Source organism: Leptinotarsa decemlineata, unplaced genomic scaffold (assembly GCF_025532065.1).
Source record: "Leptinotarsa decemlineata unplaced genomic scaffold, Ldec_3_MD MMD2_tig00078346_RagTag_RagTag, whole genome shotgun sequence".
In the NCBI taxonomy this organism is placed as follows: domain Eukaryota; kingdom Metazoa; phylum Arthropoda; class Insecta; order Coleoptera; family Chrysomelidae; genus Leptinotarsa; species Leptinotarsa decemlineata.
The window spans coordinates 6,685,291-6,707,695 of NW_027412724.1; the positions used below are offsets into that span (position 1 = coordinate 6,685,291).

Consider the following 22,405-nt stretch of genomic DNA (forward strand, 5'->3'; position numbering starts at 1 on the left):
GCACTCTCACCATCTGACCTGAAAGACCACTCACCATACAAACTAATCGGCTTCGTTAAGAAGCTGGGTTTATTTGGCCGAGTGTGAATAGGTGTGAGCCACAATAAATCCTTATGGGTTGCGGTGAAGGGTCGTATAGACCAACTCACTTTAGACCTACCTACCTACCTACGCCAGTCAGTCCATTGAATTTACGAAATCGGTCCTTTTTTTTGTGGGTCATCAAAAATTCCTGCTTTTAACTTTTCTGTATTCAAATCCGGACATTTTCTTAGTTTATCTCTTTTTATTCAATGTTCATGCTTAGCACGACTGTTCCACAAAAATAAGAAACGAGCGTATTTCGTATATCAAAGATATCACCCAAATGTGATTGTGATACCAATAATCGAAATTTTCTGAAGGAACTTGATTTTGAATATTTTTCTTATTTCAATTTTTCTATTTTGTTCATGTTTTATCATCTATCTTAATTATTGTACTTCACTCTATTTTTATTCAACTTTTTCATTGTTTGTATCTCAGAAACGACTGACTGGTGAGCTACATGTTCACTCGTATTTATAATTTCGGTGGTATGGGCGGATGGTGGGGTGATCGTAGGGATGATTGTGTATGTCTGCGATGGTAATGGTGGGGAAGGTGGTGAAGGCGGTGTGAGGTGTCTATGCAAATGCTCACTACTGATTGGTCCGCACTTTTGCTGGGTGCTGTTGAGTTTTATTTTAAATAAGAATCACTTTGCATTTGTTTTTTGACATGTGAAAAAATAGTTGAATGACAGTTTTGGCAAACAAGAAGAATAAAAAACGCTTTTGAAGGAAAAAAGAAAAATTTTGCGTTTTATTTATAGCAGTATATTCAGAAACGATAAACATTGTGCCGGTCTTCGAGCGAATATACTGATAGTGCACATTTCTAGGTAAATATAAACATTGTGCCGGTTTTCGAGCGGATATACTAATAGTTCACATTTATAGGTAAATATAAACATTGTGCTGGTCCATCAGCCTAGAGAACGGCAAAATGGAAACACGTAGCAAGACTGCCAAAGCAAAAAGCGAGAGTAATAAAAAGGATGTCACCATCAGCGAAGTTAGGAAAGTTGACAATGCTGAACGCGATGCCACAGAAGACAAGTTATCTGTAGTCTCGTCCAGTAGAAGCAGTAGAAATGATGGTGCACAGTCTAAATTGGTTTCAGTATCTTCATCTGTGAGATCCAAGGCAAGTATTTATATGAGAAAACTCATGGAAGTCCAGGTAAAAGCTGACGAAAAAATGGCTATATTGTTGTTTAAGCAGTTCGAAATGGAAAAGCAAATGATTGAAAATAGGTTGGCATTAGAAAAAGCTAGACTAAGTGAGAAATTTGATTTGGGAGTAAGTAATACATACCGTTCGGAAGGTGACATTTCGTTCAGAAATTCACATCATTCAAAAGATGACGAGATTTCTTCTGTTGATTCTGAAGTGAAAGTGCGTAATTGGTTGCAAAATACGGACGTCAAGAATATGACAGGTAAGAGGTCGTTCCACAAATGTCAAATTGACAATACTCATAATAGTACAAGGGCTTCGTTCGAAAATAATACAGGGGCATGACATACACATTATAGAAAAAATGAAGAAGATTCAGGTGCAGAAATTAGGCAGTTGTTGGCGAGACAATCAATTGACAAAGATTTACCAATTTTTTCTGGAGAAACTATTGAATGGCCAAGTGTTTATCAACAATTTCTTTCAACAACTTACTTATTGGGATTAACAGATGAAGAAAATATGTGTACGTTGAGGAAAGCTTTGAAAGGGGATGCTAGACGATCAGTGGAGGGATTGTTGTTATCTATTTCATCAATCAAACCGATTATCGACATTTTGATTAGTAGATACGGTCGAGCAGATTTGATTGTGAAAAGTCTGGTCAATAAGGCCAAGAACTTTCCTATAATGAAAAATAATGATTTCAGGTTTCTAACACATTTTGCAGAACATGCAGAACTATTTGGATTGCCCTCAAATTCTGGAGGAAATTCTACAAAAGTTACCCTACAACATGCAGCTTTCATGGGGTGAAAAAGTACTTGAGAAGAATGGTAAGAGCACTTTACAAGAATTTAAAAAGTGGCTGTGGAGAACGTTGGAAGCAGCAAGCTACGCTCAATCTATGAATGTGGGTAAGCCTTCTACAAATCAGGCATCTGATAAGTTCTCTCAAAATCAGCCTCATAAAGAGAGATTCAAAACAACTCTTGTTACTTCTCAAGAGAAGAGTACTTCAGTTCGCAAATGTATCATGTGTGAAGAGAAACATATAATAGATGAATGCAAAACTTTTTTGGATCTCTCGATAGACAAAAAATGGGATTTCGTAAAAAGTAATGGTATATGTTTTTCTTGTTTGGGAACATCTCACAAAATAAAATTTTGTCGTAACAAAAAAAAAGTGGGGTAAACAACTGTGAAAAAATACATCATAAAAGTCTTTATAATGACGCATTTGATAAAAATAAGGAGAAAAATGATACTGTTAGTCTAGAAATAGTTGCTCATACCACAAAATCATTCAGTACAGAAATTTTATTGAAAATCGCTCCGGTTATAATAAGATCTTCTCAGAATGAACTTGAAATTTATGCATTATTTGACGAAGCTTCAACGGAAACTCTTCTTGATCAAGATTCGGCAGACAAGATGAACCTCGTTGGCGAAGAAACAGAATAAGGTTTGAAGTGGACCCACGAAGACACTTGCAAGAGATTATTTTCAAAAAAAGTAAGTTTTGAAATAGCTGACAAAAATAGGACCACATTTTATCAGATGGAAAATGCATATACAGTGAAAGACATGGATCTTCCTAGGCAAACGGTTGATGGAAAAAGACTAAAAGAAAAATGGAGCCATCTGGAATATATAGATTTTGCTAAAATGGCTCAAGCAAAACCACAATTGTTGATAGGACAAGATAACTGGTATCTAATCACTAGTCGAGAAGTAATTGAAGGTCCTAAGAACTCGCCAGCGTTATCAAAAACTAAATTGGGATGGATAGCACATGGAAATTTGAGAGAATTCAGAGGTAGACAAGATAGCAATACTGTTCTTCATATTTTCCATAATCAGATGAACTGTGATGAAAAATTACATGAAGAAATCAAGAATTATTTTTCCACGGAGTCATTTGGCGTCAAAATTTCTGAAGATAGATCAATGAATTCGGAAGACAAAAAAGCAGTTCAAATAATAGAATCAGTTTCAAGAAGAATAGGGAATGGAGACCGTTGGGAAACTGGTTTGTTATGGAGAGATGATAGTTCAACTTTACCAGAAAGTAAGTATAGAGCTCTTCAAAGACTTCAGTACCTTGAAAGAAGAATGAGTAGAGATTTGGAATTTGCTATGACCTACAAACAGAAAATAGAAGAATATTTAGAGAAAGATTATGCAGAGAAAGTGATAGAAGGAAATGAAGAATCAAGTAAAGTATGGTATTTGCCACATTTTGGAGTCGTGAATAAAAATAAACCCGGCAAATTGAGGTTCGTCTCTGATGCGGCTGCCAAGGTGGAAGGGAAATGTTTGAATTATTTTTTATTGAGAGGACCTGATTTATTGAATTCTCTTGTTGGAGTTATTTTCAAATACAGAGAGAAAGATGTAGTTTTCTCAGCAGATATTCGAGATATGTTCTACATAATAGTTATCAGAAAAAAAGATCGTGCTGGACAACGATTTCTCTGGAGAAATGATTCCAATGAAGAACCTAGCACCTATGAAATGAAAGTGCTGATTTTTGGTTCTGTGGGCTCGCCTTTTTCGGCACAATATATTAAAAATCGAAATACATTAGAGTTCCAGAACAAGTATCCTCAAGCTGTAGATGGAATAATAAATAGGCATAATATGGATGATTATCTTGACAGTGTGTCCACAGAGGAAGGAGCTATTCGCCATATAAAGGAAGTCATTTTCATCCACAGACAAGGAGGATTTGAACTGAGAGGTTGGGTATGCAATTCGAAAGAAGTTTATAGACATATTCCAGAAGAACTTAGGGGTGATGAAAAACTTCTGCAAGAAAGAAACAATTTGTCGCAGAGAATTCTCAGTTTGAAATGGATTCCATCATCCGACCATTTGGCGTTTTCTTTGAATTTTTCAAAAATGAAAGAAATTATTTCGAAAGGAAAAAATCCAACAAAGAGGCAGATCCTCAAAATAGTGATGTCTCTTTATGATCCTCTAGGACTCCTTGCACACTATGTCATTAGAGCAAAAATTCTTTTACAGGATATATGAAGAAGTGGCAACCATCCCAGAATATTAAATGGGAGAAATAGATTGATGTATTTGCAAAAATTGAAGATCTCAAGATACCTAGGTGTTATGCATTGAACTTCATTTATGATTTTAATTTACAGCTTCACATCTTCTGTGACGGGAGTGAGCAAGCGTTTTCGGCAGTAGGTTATTTCAGATTTGAGAAGAACGAAAACATTCATCTCTCTTTGGTGATGGCAAGCACGCAAGTAGCACCTAAAGCCAATAACAATTCCACGTTTGGAACTTCAAGCCGCTGTAATGAGTTCCAGATTGGCAATAACAATAAGGAAAGAACAATAAGGAAAGAACAATAAGGAATCAAACACACTTTTGGACAGATTCGAAAACGGTTTTGTGTTGGTTGAGATCAGAACCAAGAATGTTCAAAACTTTTATTACGCATCGAGTGGGCGAGATTCAGGAGAACACGAAAATTCCTGACTGGCATTGTATTCCTTACAATCTGAACATAGCAGATGAAGCTAATCGAGATATAAAAGTCAGTAGTTTCAAGGTCCGGAATTTTTATACAATAAACAAGAATTTTAGCCAATGGAACAAAAAAGAATAGACAAGGACTCAGAAATTCAAGAGAATCCAGATACCTTCGAACTTAAACATGAATTCATATTATTGACAGTTTCACATAGAATTGAATATTTGCCAGACATCACAAGATTGTCTGACTACATGAAATTGATAAGAAGAACAACCTATGTTTTCAGATTTCAACATAATATCAAACAACTTGGCAAAAATCTCAAAAAACAAGAATTGACAACTGAAGAATTGAAGAGAACAGAAATAATTTGGAATAGGAAAGTGCAAGAGGATTGTTTTTCAGAAGAATACCATCTTCTGGTCCAAAATAATCCATTCCAGTATAGGTGAATGCTCTAGGTGGATTCTGCAGTGCATGCTCTGGAAGTTGTCCCATGCAGGAACCTGCGGTTTTGTTCTTCTTATGCTACAGAAATTGCAAAACCTTATTGTTTTAGTTACCAGTTTTCGGGCCTGCAGTATCCAAAATCTTTGCCTTATTTCATTTAGAGTTTGTTATAGACTTTACCTGTTTACTTTGTACTAAATGTTCAAGAGGTAGCAAAAATGGAACTTTTAACAGGTTATGATCGACTGTATTGCCAAACATGCGCCAAACTAACTGACTGTTATAAGAAAACAAGTATAGTTGAAGCACCAGTCAATCTAATAATACCACTGATGATATTCATACATGACTCAACCTCTGACGGAAGCGCCAAACTCTCACGAAGGTTCGAAATTGATGAACAATCAATTTAGCAGACCGCTATTATAATCTTCATGTAGTCATTATTCACTGTGGTTCTTGCGTTGAATCTGGGCATTATTACGCCTTGGCCGAAGACTAAATGTACTGGTTTAACGATAGTCATGTCACTAAGTGTTCTGGCGATGTATTGAATTTATTGGAGCCTCTGGAGACATTATAAAACCATTTATATAAAATATCAACATTATTGAGACGGCAGCTGAACGGATTTCCTTTGGAATGATGCATACAAAAAGGTATGTTTTTCTCGAATTTCGGAACAGTCCAGTATGAATCCTCAAAGTCTTCCAAATTCACAACTGTCACGCCTAGTCAATGAATCCACTGCTGTGTATTCATTGACTAGGCGTAGCCAGTCATACAGAAACACTTTCTTCTGATGTTCACGCACATAAATGGTGTTGACATCATATAGATTTTCCTTGAGAATGCTGTATTCCACGAAGCCCGAAGAATATTTTAAACCACGAATGTTTTTTTCCACTTAGACAACGCTTTTTTTATCGTCTCTGCTGAAGAAATAATGATTTCGGCGGCATGAACAGAAAATCATTACATTGATTACCGATCTTGATGGCAATCTCTTTGAGATGGAATTGTTGCTCAACAACATGTTTAAAAATATGTTTAAAATATGTTTTTCCGTTAACCAGCTATCGCACCCCTACGAACGATAACCCTCAGAAGTCGAAACTTGGGCGAGCTAAGGATTAACGTGTGATTCCTAACACGGATTGAACGATAGCAAATGAAAATCGAGCGTTCAGCCTGGGGCTTGAACCATCGACTCACACATCGGACGATTGACTGAGTGAACAAAGCACCCACGTCGAACCGCCCGGCTACCGACCGATATCAACGAATGCAAGTCTCATGATGTGCAACTGTCAACTGATAAAAAACTTTGAATTAGTTCCATGTTTTAACAATTTCGCTGAGTGGGAGGTGTTCAGTGAAAGATCCTGAAAAATCTTATATCATAAGTGATTTCAATACACCAGGAGTGATGGGAAACATTTTGAATTTTTTTTCACATAAAGTAAACCGCTACTGGATGGAACAGATAGTTGTTACCAAGATTTTGTTTTTTTTTTCGTTTCAATTTCTCGCCAGATAATGCTGCAGTTCCAGCAGACTTTGAACTTGAATTCAACTTCTTCGAACAATTTAATAATGTAAGAAATTATCAAAATCGTACGCTCGACTTAGTTTTTTCTGCGGATAATAATTCAGGTGTTTTTGAAGTAACTACATAGAGGTTTACTGTTCGTTAAGGAAGACGCTGACCACCCTGCGATGCTTGTCAAAATATCAATTCCAAAAAGCGTGCAATATTTTGTTAATACCGACAAAGTAGAAAATTATAACTATAAAAAAAGCTAACTTTGATGGATTCATCAAAATTATAAGTGATATTGATTGGGGTAGAGTATTAGCGGAAAGCGGTGTAAAAATAGCTTTAGATATGTTCTACAGTATTTGGGATGACATTTTAGCAAACTGCGTTCCGAAGTATTTAGCAAAAAAAAATGAAAGAGATCCAGTTTGGTTTTTCTAAAGAAATCAAGGATTTGCTGCGTTAAAAAAAATATAGAAAACTCATATCTATTTCAGATTATTATAACAATAGGTTCGAAGACTTGAGAAAAACATTGAAATTTCTGATTAGACATGAAGAGAAGTTGTCCTACAAAAATATTAAGCAAGGCATAAATGTTAATGAATTTTTAAATTATGTAAATAGTAAAAGAAGGAACAGAACAAATTTAGGTAAATACGTATATAATGATGAGATCGTACCAGAAAAAAACAGCAGTTGTATTTGCAAACAGTAATTAAGCTATAGGAGTTCTATGACACTCCTTATGGGAAAAACACATGTAAATTTGAGCATCTGGCGTTTTTTGGACCTCAGGCTCACTTCACACGGAAGGGGTAAAAGTCAGCGCCTCGTCTCTGCCAGACGTCCCTTATGTGTAAACTGAGCGTTAGCCTTCAAAGCCCACTTCAGACCACCTCCACTTCTCCACTTTTACCGTCATACAGTCGACCAATCAGAAGCTACCGGGCATACAGCGAAATACAGAGAAATTCAAATCAGTAGATGAACAACACCGATTCTGCAATTTTTGGTTCAAACAGGAGTGGGGGAAACGTGTGACGTCATCGACGCAGGATGGAACGAATATCGTATGGATTCAAGCATGGAACTCGGCCCCCTTAGTACTCCGCCTCACCTATTGCCTCACCTCTTGCGACTCTGCCTCACCCCTCGGTGAGGCAGTTTATAGTTATGAGTTTCGAACCTGGATCGTCCGCGTGGTAGACATTGTCCTTAGCCTCTACACCAACGTAAGATATTTAAAGTAACTGCGAGGGTTGGGTATTTACAGCGTTAGTTTTGTCGGGACCGAAATTGACTCATTTTATATACTTGACCGTATTTTTTTGATTTCCGTAGAATGTTAGGAAAGTTGCAATCGTCATTATCATGTTGAAGATAGGAAAATATACTTAGATTTGGGAAATAATTAATATTTCATATAAAGATGTGTATGTGTGTGTAAGAGCGAGAGACGCGTGTGACGTAATCGAGGCAAAGAGAGATGGAGATGGTATCGAGGTTATACGCTGCCAATGCCAGTATGGCAGGTTCGGTGTTGCCGGTTGTAAAATTTATCGTTGGGTTTATGAAGGGTTAAGAATACGACTGTGTACGGGATGTTTCAAAAGACATCATTGAAAGAAACAAACATGGCGTCGAAGTGTACAGGGTGCGTCAAAATATATTATTCAAGAAAAAATATTACAGAATAATAAGGCTATATCGATTCAAGGTGCGATCCTTCAATGTGTACGGGGTATCTCAAAATACATAATTGAAAACAAACATGGCGTCGAAGTGTACAGGGTGCGTCAAACTATATCATTTGAGAAAAAAAATATGTTGGTTTAAAATATGATATCAATGTGTATACAGGGCGTTTCAAAATACATCATTTAAGAAAAAAACATGCCGGTTTAACAGAAGTCTAGCATTCCAACATGTCAGAAGGACACTAAGTCTCATATCATTGTTAACCAAGTAAGCATTATCAGGAAGAGTTGGCACCAAAGTTGTCGAGGAATTATGTACCTATTGTAGAGTTAACATTCGAAAATGGGAAAAGCGACCGGTTTACAAGCGTATCGACCATTTTGCGTGCGATCGTTTTGCGTGCGTTTTCGACCGTTTTCCATGCGTTTTCGATCTATTGCGTGCGTTTATTCGTTATTGTTTCATCGTTACAGAGTGGTGTCGGTCAGCCAATCAGAATGGAGGAATTGAATATCACTCGATTGATTGTGTTAGATGAAATTGAACTGAAGAATGAAGGTCGAATAATAATAATAATAGTGATAAAACATTAAAACTTTGAAAGTGACGTAGTCAGCGTGAGAGGTGGTAGCAAAATGTATTATGATTTGTGGAAATGAATGAGCTATTAGAAAAAAATGTCGCAACTGTCAGAAAGGCATTAAGTTATATATTCACTAATAATGATCGGATCGTCACGTACAGCACGTCAAGTGAAAGGATAAGAAATGCAGAATTCATCGAAAAAAACAACGATGGCGCAACATGTCAGAAGGGGAGTTAATCACATCTTCGTTAATGATAGTTGAATCTCAATGTGCAGCATATCAAATGAAAGAGAAACGAATACAGAGTGTACCGACAGAGAAAAAAACGAAGATGGCGTAACAAATATAATATTCAGCGCCTAATATGAAATAGCATAGGAAGAATTGCAAATTCAAAGAAAGTCATTGAACAAACTTGAAATTAAAAGACATTGGTTTATGAACAACTACGAGTGTATTCCAATTGCAGAAGCTTGATTCAAAACGCAAATTCATTGACAAGGAAAATGAAAAAATCATTTTATACTGAAACATATGATACATTTGCATTCCTTAGGGTGAGAAGGTTTCGAATCCATCAAAAAACGACCACTTCCGGTCGTACGATTTCGATATCAATGGATTCGTTTACATGTTATGTAAGCCAAAAGGGCTTCGACAAATGATCAACTATGATTAACTAACCGCAACAGACCGATGTGGGTACTCATTTCAAATGATTTCATTTGTAGATTATGAAAAGTATAATATACAGCGTCGAATATGAAATAGCAAAGGAAGAATTGCACACTCAAAAAAAATTATTGAATAAACCTGAAATTAAAAGTTGTCGAATAATGAACAACTACGAGTGTATTCCAATTGCAAAAGTTTGATTCAAAACGAAAAATTTGTTGACAAAAAAATGAGAAAATCATCGTATACTGAAACATGATATTTTTGGATTCCTTAGAGTGAGAAGGTTTCAAAACCGTCAAAAACAGGTCACTTCCGGTTTTCACTTCCGGTCGTCCGATTCCGATGATTTTGACATCAATGAATTCGTTTAGATGTCAAAAAACATAGTTGATCATTTTATGAAGCCAAAAGGACCTCATAACCTATTTCCGCTATACTAGTCGCAACAGGTCGATGTGGGTACTCATTTCAAATGATTTCATTTGTAAAGTATAAATAATATAATAATCGAGCGCCTAATGTGAAACAACAAGGGGAGAATTGCAAATACAAAGAAAAAACATTGAAAAAACTTGAAAATCAATGTTGTTACGTTACTAACAACTATAAGTGAAATTCAATAACAGCAGTTTGAATCATAATCAAACCAGAAGAGGCCTTAAAGTTTGGAGTTTACTTATCACACTATCACTATTAAACTGGCTAGGTTCGCGTGAAGTCGGTTTAGAGGATTCATATCAGGACTGCGAACTGGCTAATTTTGAAGTCCTACACGTCCAATTTAGTGATTAGGGTAGGTAATGTCAATATAATGAAAAAGTGACTATGAAGCGGTCATTTCTCTCATGGAAATCGCATAAAGAATTTTATAAAAAAATAGCGCACTGAAACGATTATTTTGATCATTTCAACCGCAGCAAAAAACACAAATTTTTTATTTATAGGGTGATTTGAAGGCTCTTGTTTATGAAACTTCTGCACTAGATGTGAATAACTTGAGGAACTGAATAATTGACAGATGCAATGACATAAGAAACTGGTATTTTTGAACGTGTCAGATGATCAGATGATCGCAGTCGTGTTGTTTATCGGACATTTCGCTCATTCACTTCAGGCTCGAAATAGTTTATTATTTACTTTTGGTCTTCACCCCACCATCAACTACACACGACTTCACGCCAACCTAACCAGTTTAATGGTGATAGTGTGATAGTTAAACTCCAAACTTCAAGGCCCCTTCTGGTTTGATTATGATTCAAACTGCTGTTATTGAATTTCACTTATAGTTGTTGGTAACCTAACAACATTGAATTTCAAGTTTTTTCAATGTTTTTTCTTTGTATTTGCAATTCTCCCCTTGTTGTTTCACATTAGGAGCTCGATATTATATTATTCATAGTCTACAAATGAAATCATTTGAAATGAGTACCCACATCGGTCTGTTGCGGTTAGTATAATGAAAATAGGTTATATATTTTTCATGACATATAAACGAATCCATTGATATCGAAATCATCGAAATCGTACGACCGGAAGTGGTCGTTTTTTGATGGATTCGAAACTTTCTCACCCTAAGGAATCCAAATATATCATATGTTTCAGTATAAAATGATTTTTTCATTTTCTTTGTCAATGAATTCTGCGTTTTGAATCAAGCTTCTGCAATTGGAATACACTCGTAGTTGTTCATAACCCAATGTCTTTTAATTTCAAGTTTGTTCAATGACTTTCTTCCTAGGCTATTTCACATTAGACGCTGGATATTATATTTGTTACGCCATATTTGTTTTTTCTCTGTCGGTACACTCTGTATTCGTTTCTCTTTCATTTGATATGCTGCACATTGAGATTCAACTATCATTAACGAAGATGTGGTTAACTCCCCTTCTGACATGTTGCGCCATCGTTGTTTTTTTTTTTTTTTGATGAATTCTGTATTTCTTATCCTTTCACTTGACGTGCTGTACGTGACGATCCGATCATTATTAGTGAATATATAACTTAATGCCTTTCTGACAGTTGCGCCATTTTTTTCTAATAACTTATTCATTTCCACAAATCATCACACATTTTCTACCACCTCTCACGCTGACTACGTCACTTTCAAAGTTTTAATGTTTCATAACTATTATTATTATTATTCGACATTCATTCTGCAGTTCAATTTCATCTAACACAATCAATCGAGTGATATTTGATTTCTCCATTCTGATTGGCTGACCGACACCACTCTGTAATAGAAGTTTAGGCTGAGTGTTCCACAAGGTTTCGTTCGGGAGTCTGAAAATTCGCAAAATGAACCTTCATACTACAAAGCATGGACTTTAGTCATCTCCTGATGATGCTCACTTGGTTAGCGAAACGCGTTAAATGAATGTCATATTGACAATGACTGTCATATTGAAACACGAAAAACGGTTACGACAATAACGATGAAACGATAACGAATAAACGCACTTGGTTAACAAAGATATGAGACTTAGTGTCCTTCTGACATGTTAGAATGCTAGACTTCTGTTAAACCGGCATGCTTTTTTCTTAAATGATGTATTTTGAAACGCCCTGTATACACATTGATATCATATTTTAAACCTACATTTTTTTTTCTTAAATGATATAGTTTGATGCACCCTGTACACTTCGACGCCATGTTTGTTTCTTTCAATGATGTATTTTGAAACATCCCTTACACAGTCGTATTCCTAACCCTTCATTTCCAAACTGGCAACGCTACATTGCCCCATAAGCAACGATAAATTTTACAATCGGCAACGCCGAACCTGCCATGCTGGCATTGGCAGCGCATAATCTTGATACCATCTCCATCTCTCTTTGCCTCGATTACGTCACACGCGTCTCTCGCTCTTACACACACATACACATCTTTATTTGAAATATTAATTATTTCCCAAATCTAAGTATATTTTCCTATCTTCAACATGATAATGACGATTACAACTTTCCTAACATTCTACGGAAATCAAAAAAATGCGGTAAAGTTTATAAAATGAGTCAATTTCGGTCCCGACAAAACTAACGCTGTAAATACCCAACATTCGCAGTTACTTTCAATATCTTACGTTTGTGTAGAGGTAGAGGCTCAGTGATGTGGTTGAAGTGCGGCCGTACACGGACCACATATTTGCAGTTGAGGCAACCACAACATTGTCGCCACGTTGACTGTACTTCGCGGTTGACCTAGCCACATTTTTGTGGTCGACTTGCGGTTATATAAACCGCACTTGCAGTTGAGGCAACTGACATCAATATTTTGTGCTGTCAGAGTTTAGTGCCAGTTTCAATATGGATTTCGAAGAAGAAGCACTACTACTTCTTATTTTGAGATGAAGGAGAAGACGTAGGAAGGTACGATCGTTTTGGGTACATCCACTTCTGGTTGCGCGACAACAGGAAGGAAATTTTTATATTTTGTTTGAAGGTGGTTGATAATGTTTCGTTGTGCATTTCATCAGTTCGGACTTCCATTGTCTAATATGATATAAATTGATTTGAAATCTCTGAAAGGATCTGTAAATGAACTAAAAAGACTAGCTGAAAAAACAATTTTATCAGGCAAAGGAAATTGAAATTCAATGAAATAACATACAAGCAACAACCGGTAAACTCCGGCAAAACGAAAAACATTTTTTTAATTACTTCAGAATGTCCATTAGTTCTTTTGATGAATTAATTAGAATTTTTTAAATAAAAAATTAAACGCTGTGAGACCAATATGAGAAAAAGTACACGACGGTGTACGCGGTTGGGTACGACTGCAAGTTTGTGGTTAGTGTACGGCGGATGCCGCGATGATATCTCGGCGGAGATCAGCAGCAGGTTGACTGCAAACGCCAGTTTTGACTTTTGTGAACGCCCGTGTACGTGTAGTACAGTATTTCTTATGGGCGGCTTGAGTTCGCTGGAACGCGACTGCAATTGTATGGTCGATCTGACCGCAAAATGTTGCTCGTGTACGGGCTCTCTAAGGACAATGTCTACCACGCGGACGATCCAGGTTCGAATCTCATAACTATAAACTTTTTCTAATTAAAATCACGTGACTGGAACGTGACAAGGGAGCCGAGGGGTGTGGCAGAGTCGCATGAGGGGTCGATAGGTGAGGCGGAGTACTAAGGGGGCCGAGTTCCATGATTGAATCGCTACGATACTCGTTCCATCCTGCGTCGATGACGTCACACGTTTCCCCCACTCCTGCGGAGTTCGAAGAGAAAATCTCGATATTTTATCCGTTTTTCCTCCTCTTTTCTGACGATATTCGTCTCGCCAGGAGCTGAAAACTCCACGACAAATATTGTTTTGGTGTGGTGGTCGAGAAGGACTACATCAGGCTTATTAGCTTGTATGAGCCTGAGGGTGGGGAACGAATAGTTCCAATAAATTCGGCACTTCTCGTTCCCCACAACGGATTCAATATCCTCCGGAGCGTAGGGCAACACCAGTGTCTCGTCAATACCGTAAGAGTGTCGTAGATGGTAATATAGCACTCTTAGGGCCGCGTTATGTCGATGTATATGCAAGTGCATTAGGGTCTCGGGCGCCTCGCGGCAGGCCCTGCACCTTGTGTCAGGAATCTCTATACCCATCACGCGACTGCGTGATTATTATTATTATTAATTACTGCAAACTTCTTTCATTCCGTTTTTTGTGCTGATACTGCTACATATAATTATGATAATGTAAATGACGTTAGGATTTGTATCGATTATTTTACAGTACATTCGATAACTAATATTGTTTTGAAAATGATGTAATAGCCGAAACTAGTCAACAATAAAGAAATATCGTGGAAAATAGACAAAAGGGTGTTTTTGTAGTGTATCCTCAGTGAAAATTATTCGAACATATTATTTTTCAGAGAATTCAGTGAATGAATCAACAAATATATAGTACCTCAACAACATGGATACATGAGACAAAAGTCTATAAATACAAATTTATTTGAATTCATTAATAAAGCCTTCGAAGTTTTGGATGATAAAATTCAGTTAATCTACTGATTTTCGTAAAGCTTTTGATCAGGTTCATCATGGTGTTCTGATGGAAAAGCTTACTTAGTTTGCGGAGTACCAAACTATATGAAAGAACTAGAGAAAATTCACTACACATTTTTGAGGTATTTATTTTTTAAGCAATAGTACAACTGGCCAAACTATAACTCAACAAGGTCTTTGGATCTACGATATAAATTTAAAATATTATCTTTAGAACAGCGACGCCAATTATCTTCAATGATATTCATGCACAAACTCTTGAGTAACAACATTGATTCCTCAGAAATTCTTAGTATGTTACTATTTCACGTATCACTTCGGCGTACCCGATTTTCGTTCATATCCAATATTCCAAATATAAGTAGGTACCTCAATGAAAGAACCACTGATATTTTTACTCAGGTTAATCATTTGAATATATTATTAGATCTTGATTGGCCACTTTCCCGATCAGTATTCCACCAAAAAATTAGAGTATATGTTAGATTTACCTATTTAAGTAGTATTTCCCTCTACAGTTCTGGTAATTATTTTACTATTTCTGTACGTTCATAAGTATTTCAAAGATTATATGATCTTTTTATATCCATGTAATTAGGCTGTAATAGCTTGTTTGAATAATAAAAAAAATAAGCATTGAGTTACAGTTTGAGGGTCGGTGAATTTAAAAATTTATTGAAGTACGTTGGTGCACGTGGCAAATGTCAAAACAATGATTGTAGTTATAATTGATAATGCCATAAATCAGGTAGTCAAAAAAGCCGCTTGTAATAAAACTCATATTAGCTTGAATTGCCAACGAATAACGAAACGAAATTGCATTTTTCATTTGCTATAAAAAGCCTCAGTCGCGAGGGTGATAGTAAGTTTTGATCCAAACTCCATTCAACGTACACCGAACCTATGTGGAAGGTAACAGTGAAGTTAGTTCAGTTCCGGTCATCCTAAACTCCGGGTTTTCGTCCAAAAATTAATATAGTGTGCAATAAAAGATGCACTTCAATTTTGCTTTTCAACCATTTATCACCGGAATCATGTTCGACATAATACAAAAAAGACGAAAATAATTTAGTGATACAATTTCAGTTGATACTTCGACCACGTCATTGAAGATGACTGCTGCAGTTGCAGTTGAAACGTTTGGAGATTGTAACCAAAGAAGACCACGGCAAACCAACCAATAGAAATGTAGTCGGAAGCCTAAAATTGGAGGTGATATGTCCTTGCTTTGGATCGTACGCCCGTGAACTTATTGCTAGGCACTTCAACTAGAAATCATGTGTTATCCTTAGCTCTGAAGAGTGGAAATCGCGAAGTCCAAATTTTGGATTATGTGTAAGTAAGCCGAGAAACTATATAGTCAACTTCTCCGAACACGATAACTCATCAAACTATCATTGTATGCTCCCATGATATTTAACAAATTCATAAGAGAATGAAATGTGAACGGTTGTTAATGATAAACTTATACTGATTATTCCCTATCTGTTTTGCGTTGATGTTATTTACCTGTTCAAACGACTATGTAGGTACACCTTATTATTCTACTGTATGATTATACTGCTGTCCTAAGAACAGATACCGTATCTACAAAAAATAACTTTTTGAGTTTTTTTTCTTATTGGATTCGTGGCAGGCTAATTTACCTTTCTACCAAGCAAAAATGCCGTATAATTTTTCGGTACAGTCAAAACTCAACATTTTATTTAGCTGTGTGTGAAAAAGTAGATGTATGTACTAGTAAAATATGCCGTATATGTGTAATACTAAGCACAAAAGCCGTATCTACTTCCGCGTCTATGCATATACGGCGATTCCAGTTGGGACATGTAATGCGGCGTTTTTTCTCACAAACCGCGCCATAATCTACAAAACATACTGCATTGCGATTTGTATTGAGTTTTCAGTTGTCATTTCAACGAGATTTTTTCAATATTCAAGGTATGTTGGCATCAAAAAGTTAGGTGAGTGATGGTTTAGGAAAATGTCAAGTAGATCGAAAAAAATTCTTTCCATGGTTCCCAAAAAACCCGATATAACCAATAATGATACTTTTGTGGGTTCTGATGATATACAGAATATCGAAGTGATGACTGAGGATGGTTTTTCATTGGCATCTTTAGATTTTTTGTTAGAGAATAGGTTTCAACCACAAGTTTTCACTGAATTGACTAATTTGATACCATTAGAAGACAATTCAGACGTTTTAAACCACCAAATGCCCATTTCAAATATTTGTCCTATTCCAGAAAAAAATGTCAATGAAGCATGCTGCGAATTTATCAAAGTTAGTGCACCATGCCAGATAATAGATAATCAAACGATTATAAATGAATCAAAACATACAGAGAAATGTGAAATCGAACCAGAACATATAGTTGAATATGAAAGGAAACCAGAATATACAGGGGAATGTAGGAACGAACCAGAACATACAATGGAAGGTGAAAGTGAACAAAAACATACAGAGAAGAATGAAATAGAAGCGGACAATACTGAGGAAGGTGAAAGCATAGAAAAAGGTATTACAAAAAGTGGCAATCCAAGAAAAAGAAGACAAATAGATAAACATTTGAAGCAGAAAGCAATTATTGAAAAAAAAGACTACTCACAAATCACCAGGTGCTGCCTGGATGTAAGTGTAGAAAAAAGTGTTTTAATAGTATTGCAGGAGACCAGAGAAAAATTTTGAATACAAACTTTTGGAAATTATCTACTGAAGAGAGGAAAGCATTTATCCTCAATACCTGCAGTCGTCTTGATGTGAAACGACGTACTACTGAAAGCGAAAGGAAACAGAACACATTCAAATATAAGTTGAAAACTGCAAATGGTCAAATGGTAGAAGTATGTAAGACTTTTTTTCTCACCACACTAGGTTACAAAAAAACCAATGACCGAGTTACACATGATACATTGAAAAATACTCCCAAGTATCAACTATATCCCCGAAAAGATAAGCGAACACAGTCTGTCAAGAAGAGGAATAATTATAATTTAGTAGATGCTCACATAGAGTCTTTTCAACCAGTAATTTCTCACTATAGGTAAGTTTTCAAAATAATATATGTACATAATTATGTTGATATACATGCTTTTTTTCCTATATCAGGCGAGAGCATGCACCAAACCGAAGATATCTTTCCAGCGACATTTCTATATCAATAATGTTCGAGACCTTCAAATCACAATATCCAGACATGCACGTTAGCTACAAAGCTTACGGTTTGCGTGTTAAGGCAAAAAACATTTCTTTTGCATCATTGGGACACGAGGAGTGTGAACAATGCGAAGAATTCAACCTGCATGATGATCATCAAAAACAAAATTTGCAGAAAGACTGCAAAAAATGTATTTCTTGGAAGAAGCACATTGATCGCGCCAGAGAGTCTTGAGAGTTATATCAAGAACACGCCCAAACTAATTTCGAAGATGGGACTCTTTGTTTTTCTGTAGACTTAGAGAAGGTGATAATGTTACCTAGGGTCGATACGTTTAAAACGGTTTTATTCATAAAAAGACACAAGATATAATGAAAGCTTTGTTCCATTAGGACCCAAGTCACAAAATAAGGCATTTGCCTTTTTGTGGAATGAAGCTATATCGGGCAGGGATAAAGAAGATATTATAAGCTGCTTTTATACTTTCTTCCTGAAACATAAAGATTCACCTAAAATTATACTTTGGCTAGATAACTGTTCTAGCCAAAATAAGAATTGGCGTTTCCTTTTTTTTTTTAGTTAGGATAATTAATTCTTCCGAAATATCCGCGAATGAAATAGCTGTTAATTTTTCTGATCCAGGACATACATTTATGTGAGCAGATAGCTTCCACCATCAGGTGGAACTGTCACTGAAAAAAAAGGCAAGGTGTACGATTTCAATGATTTTGTAGAGGCAGTGCAAACAGCACAAAAATCAAGTACCGAAGTGAAAGTAATGTCCCAGCAAGACTTTTACAAATGGAAGGATCTTAAATTTGAAGCAAAACTGAAAAAAAAATGTATGTGGTAGTGTCCAGATAAAAGCAACTCGTGGGAATTTCTTTTTATATTATAAATCATCGCTGACAGATGATTTTGATAAATTAGACTTTTTATGTAAGAAGGCAATGATAAAGGGTGGTATTTTGTCCCAATCTGTGCCACACCGTACCAAGCCTAGAGGTTTTCCAAAAACAAAAAAGACGCCAATTAAACAAATCTTAGTGGCATTATGCCCGAGAATCGATTGAGTTTTTGGATGAATATGTCAGAAACTAACGACAACTAATAAAGAATATATAAAATAGAAAGAAAGTTCAGCTTGTTGGTAGGATTTGCGTTATGTTCAATTTGTGTTTAATGTTCGTTTTTACAATTTAACTTTATTATTATTACTCAAAGAATCACTCACCAACCATTAATTCACTTGATTTCTATTTGAAAAATAAAGATATTTTGTAACCAGGGGATTTTTTGTCATTACTTGCGCACATACGACATTTTTGTGTTGCATAGCCTAGACAAAAACTAATAATGCCGTATGTGATATTTTTAATTTAAATTCATTAATTTTAAAACTTTCTCATCATCATTATGTTTTTATACCTATCCTGAATAAAAAGTCACATTTGTTTTTGATTTGATTCCAAAACACTTCGAAGGCTATGGACAAAATGTTAAGCTCAATTTTCTCGCTTTGATAGGCTCTGTAGATACGGCATCTGTTTTTAGGACGGCAGCATATTAGTTATAAATAGTTATAAATTTTGTTTGTGTCGTCTTGTCCATTGTATTCTGGGGATTGTTGATCACGAGGTTGCATTACGATTCGATCTTCACAAACTTCATTTTCAAAAAATATCACTGTAGATTTTTTATAGTCGAAAGTCACAACGAGAAAGCTACTGTGATAGCGAAACATGGCGTGATATTGTATTTTTTGAAAATAACGTTTGTGAAAATCTAATCGTAAGGTGTAGTTTATGAAATCACTATGGATCTTCATCTAGTAACGACCATATCAATAATAAAAATATGATATGAAAATGTTCTTTTTGACCACTCTGCCTGTTATTGACTGGTAAACTGTGCAAAAATAACATGAATCTTCTTTTTGATGATGAATAAGCGTAAGAACACTTCAGAACACGATTATCATTGATGTTCATATAATATGCCCGGGCTTGTTGAGTTTATGAAAGTTAACGATTTACTGAAATTTGTCTGTGTTGTTGAGAAATATTTTTCACACTGTGATTTTATATATTTATATGCTTGAAACTTGTTTAGGCCCTTGTGTTGTCTTTGGTATTTTGATTCGTCGAATGATTTGAGACTAATACTGTGTACTCGTTTATTTTGTATTCAAGTAATATATACGTATAACATCCAGCTAGTCATAAAATAGTAACAGTCGTTTGGAATAACCGCTCGGTACATGGTCCCGTACCGTTGAGGGGGTTGAGAAGCTTGGCGTGCTTGCTGGTGGTAACAGTTGCTTGTATGTTGTGAACCATTACAACGTGCCTCGTTCCCATCCTTGAAGTATCAAGACATGACGAATGTTGTTTGAGGTGAGTGACAATGTTTCATGATGAATTTCATTAGTTCATTGTCTAATATATTCGGGTGATGATATCACCCGAAGACGATTGTGGATAGCAACAATCGAAACGTCGTGAAGTAATTTGGCTTGGAATCTCATAATTTTTGTTTTTTATTGTTTTTTTTTGTTGAATCGTTATATTTTCTACTTATATTCTATTTCACTACAATTTCATTTCAGGGTATTTTTGCTTAATATAATTGTTATTTTCAGCTATTTTTTAAATTTTCATTTGTATTGGTTCTTCATATAATATTATACAATGGAAGTCCGAACTAATGAAATTTATTACGAATGTTGATAGGTACGACAAGGAGCCAGACATGGTAGGCAGACATGATTCAGTATATTTGGGTTTTTCACAAGTAGGTGAATTTCCAATGAGAGTCAAATGTAAAGTAAATTTCACAAATTGGTGAAATTACATAATCAGGAGGCAGAAGATTCTCACAAACTTATAGATGAAATTTTTTTCAAAAAGCATACACACTCATTGATTCATTCTGTCGATTCACTATTGTCGGTATGTCTTAACCAGAATTATTTTGAATTTACTGGTACCATATATATAACAACAAAAAAGGCCACATAATAAGTAATCCTCTAAACCCCCTCCTAGCAGACATTTTCATTCAAAAATGTATTTACTAGTATGAGTATGTTGACGATGTAATGGCAAGATCAACAGGAACACATAGACAATTACAGTCATCAACTCTATTCATGAAAACAATAAATTCACAATAGAACTGGAAACCAATAATTCGATAAACTTATTGGACCTTACAATTACAAAAATTTACAACAAACACGATTTGGTAATTTATCACAAATCAGCCCATACAAACACAACTATTTAAGAGCCATTCTGACCACTCACAGCAACATGAATTAGCAGCGTACCACAGTATGAATCATATACTCATTAGTATATCAATGTCCTTAGAGAATTTCAATGAGGAATTTAATTTGATAAAACAAATTGCAGTGAATAACAGCTTCAACTCGAACGTAATTCATCAAATGCTTTATAAAAAACTTTTCAAATAAGCCATTAACCAAGTATACCCTCACATTTAAAATAACACTGGCACCTACAATATACCTATACTGGAAAAACATTAGATGAAATAAAAAGACTAGTAAATGAACAAAATATTAACATAGCATATAACACTGGTAACTCCTAGGGTAGACATATAAAGAAAAACGAGTCACACATAGACAAGGATAACAGATCAGGTGTCTGAAAAATAACATGCGGATCGTGCTCAAAGGTTTATATAGGAAGGACTTCAAAAAAATTCAAAACGAGAATCTCCGAACATAACTGAAGTTTCGAACTGAAGAAGACCAATTCCACCTATGCGTGCCACCTTTTGGAGAACAATCACGATTTCAACATTAACTACGACATACTCCATACAAAAATAAAGGATGTAAATTAAACCTACTGAAGTTTTTTAAATTCTACCTGTTATCTCATTTATCATTAATCAATTAAGTTAGGTAACTACTACTGTTGTATATAAGAATTGTAGACGATGAAGCTACGGTGTTAGCGAAAGGCGCATCGAAAATAAAAATTCTATTTGTGAAAATTGCTTTATTATTATCATGGATAGTATTATATTGAAGCATACTACTTATATTATCAAGTCAAAGTCATCGTTTCTGACGATCCAATTGCATTTTCTAGTTCTGGGGATAGTTTTCAGTGAATTTTTCTTTATGAGGGATGTTGGTAGGGGAGAGGAGGGTAACTGTACGCATCTAAGCAATATTTGTCATAAATCAAAAGTTTTTATCGGTAAAAACTTCAGATTTGCCATAGTCGTTCATTCATATATTCCCTTTAACAGAGCCATCTCTGGCTCTGTTAAAGGGAACATATGGTTAAAGGGGTTGGTATAAAACAGATAAACCCGAGTTTTGTGGTTTGCGTAACATTATCCTTCAGGGTGGTTAATGATACGCATTTTGTCGGGCAATGATACGCTAATAAAAACTGTTAGAAAAAATCGTGTTTATTGAAAATTGTTAGAAAATATCATAAATTTAAAAAAAGTTAACTTATTCGTAATTA

The 22,405-nt window shown here is 35.6% G+C and overlaps 1 long non-coding RNA gene across 1 annotated transcript; it reads left to right on the top strand.

The window, feature by feature from the left end:
• The first annotated feature begins 649 nt into the window (after positions 1-649).
• On the top strand, positions 650-22,051 carry LOC141487032 (uncharacterized). The gene is made up of 3 exons (XR_012468171.1): positions 650-2,177; positions 15,817-17,777; positions 17,843-22,051. It is a non-coding gene; the product is annotated as an uncharacterized lncRNA (long non-coding RNA).
• Positions 22,052-22,405: the final 354 nt, after the last annotated feature.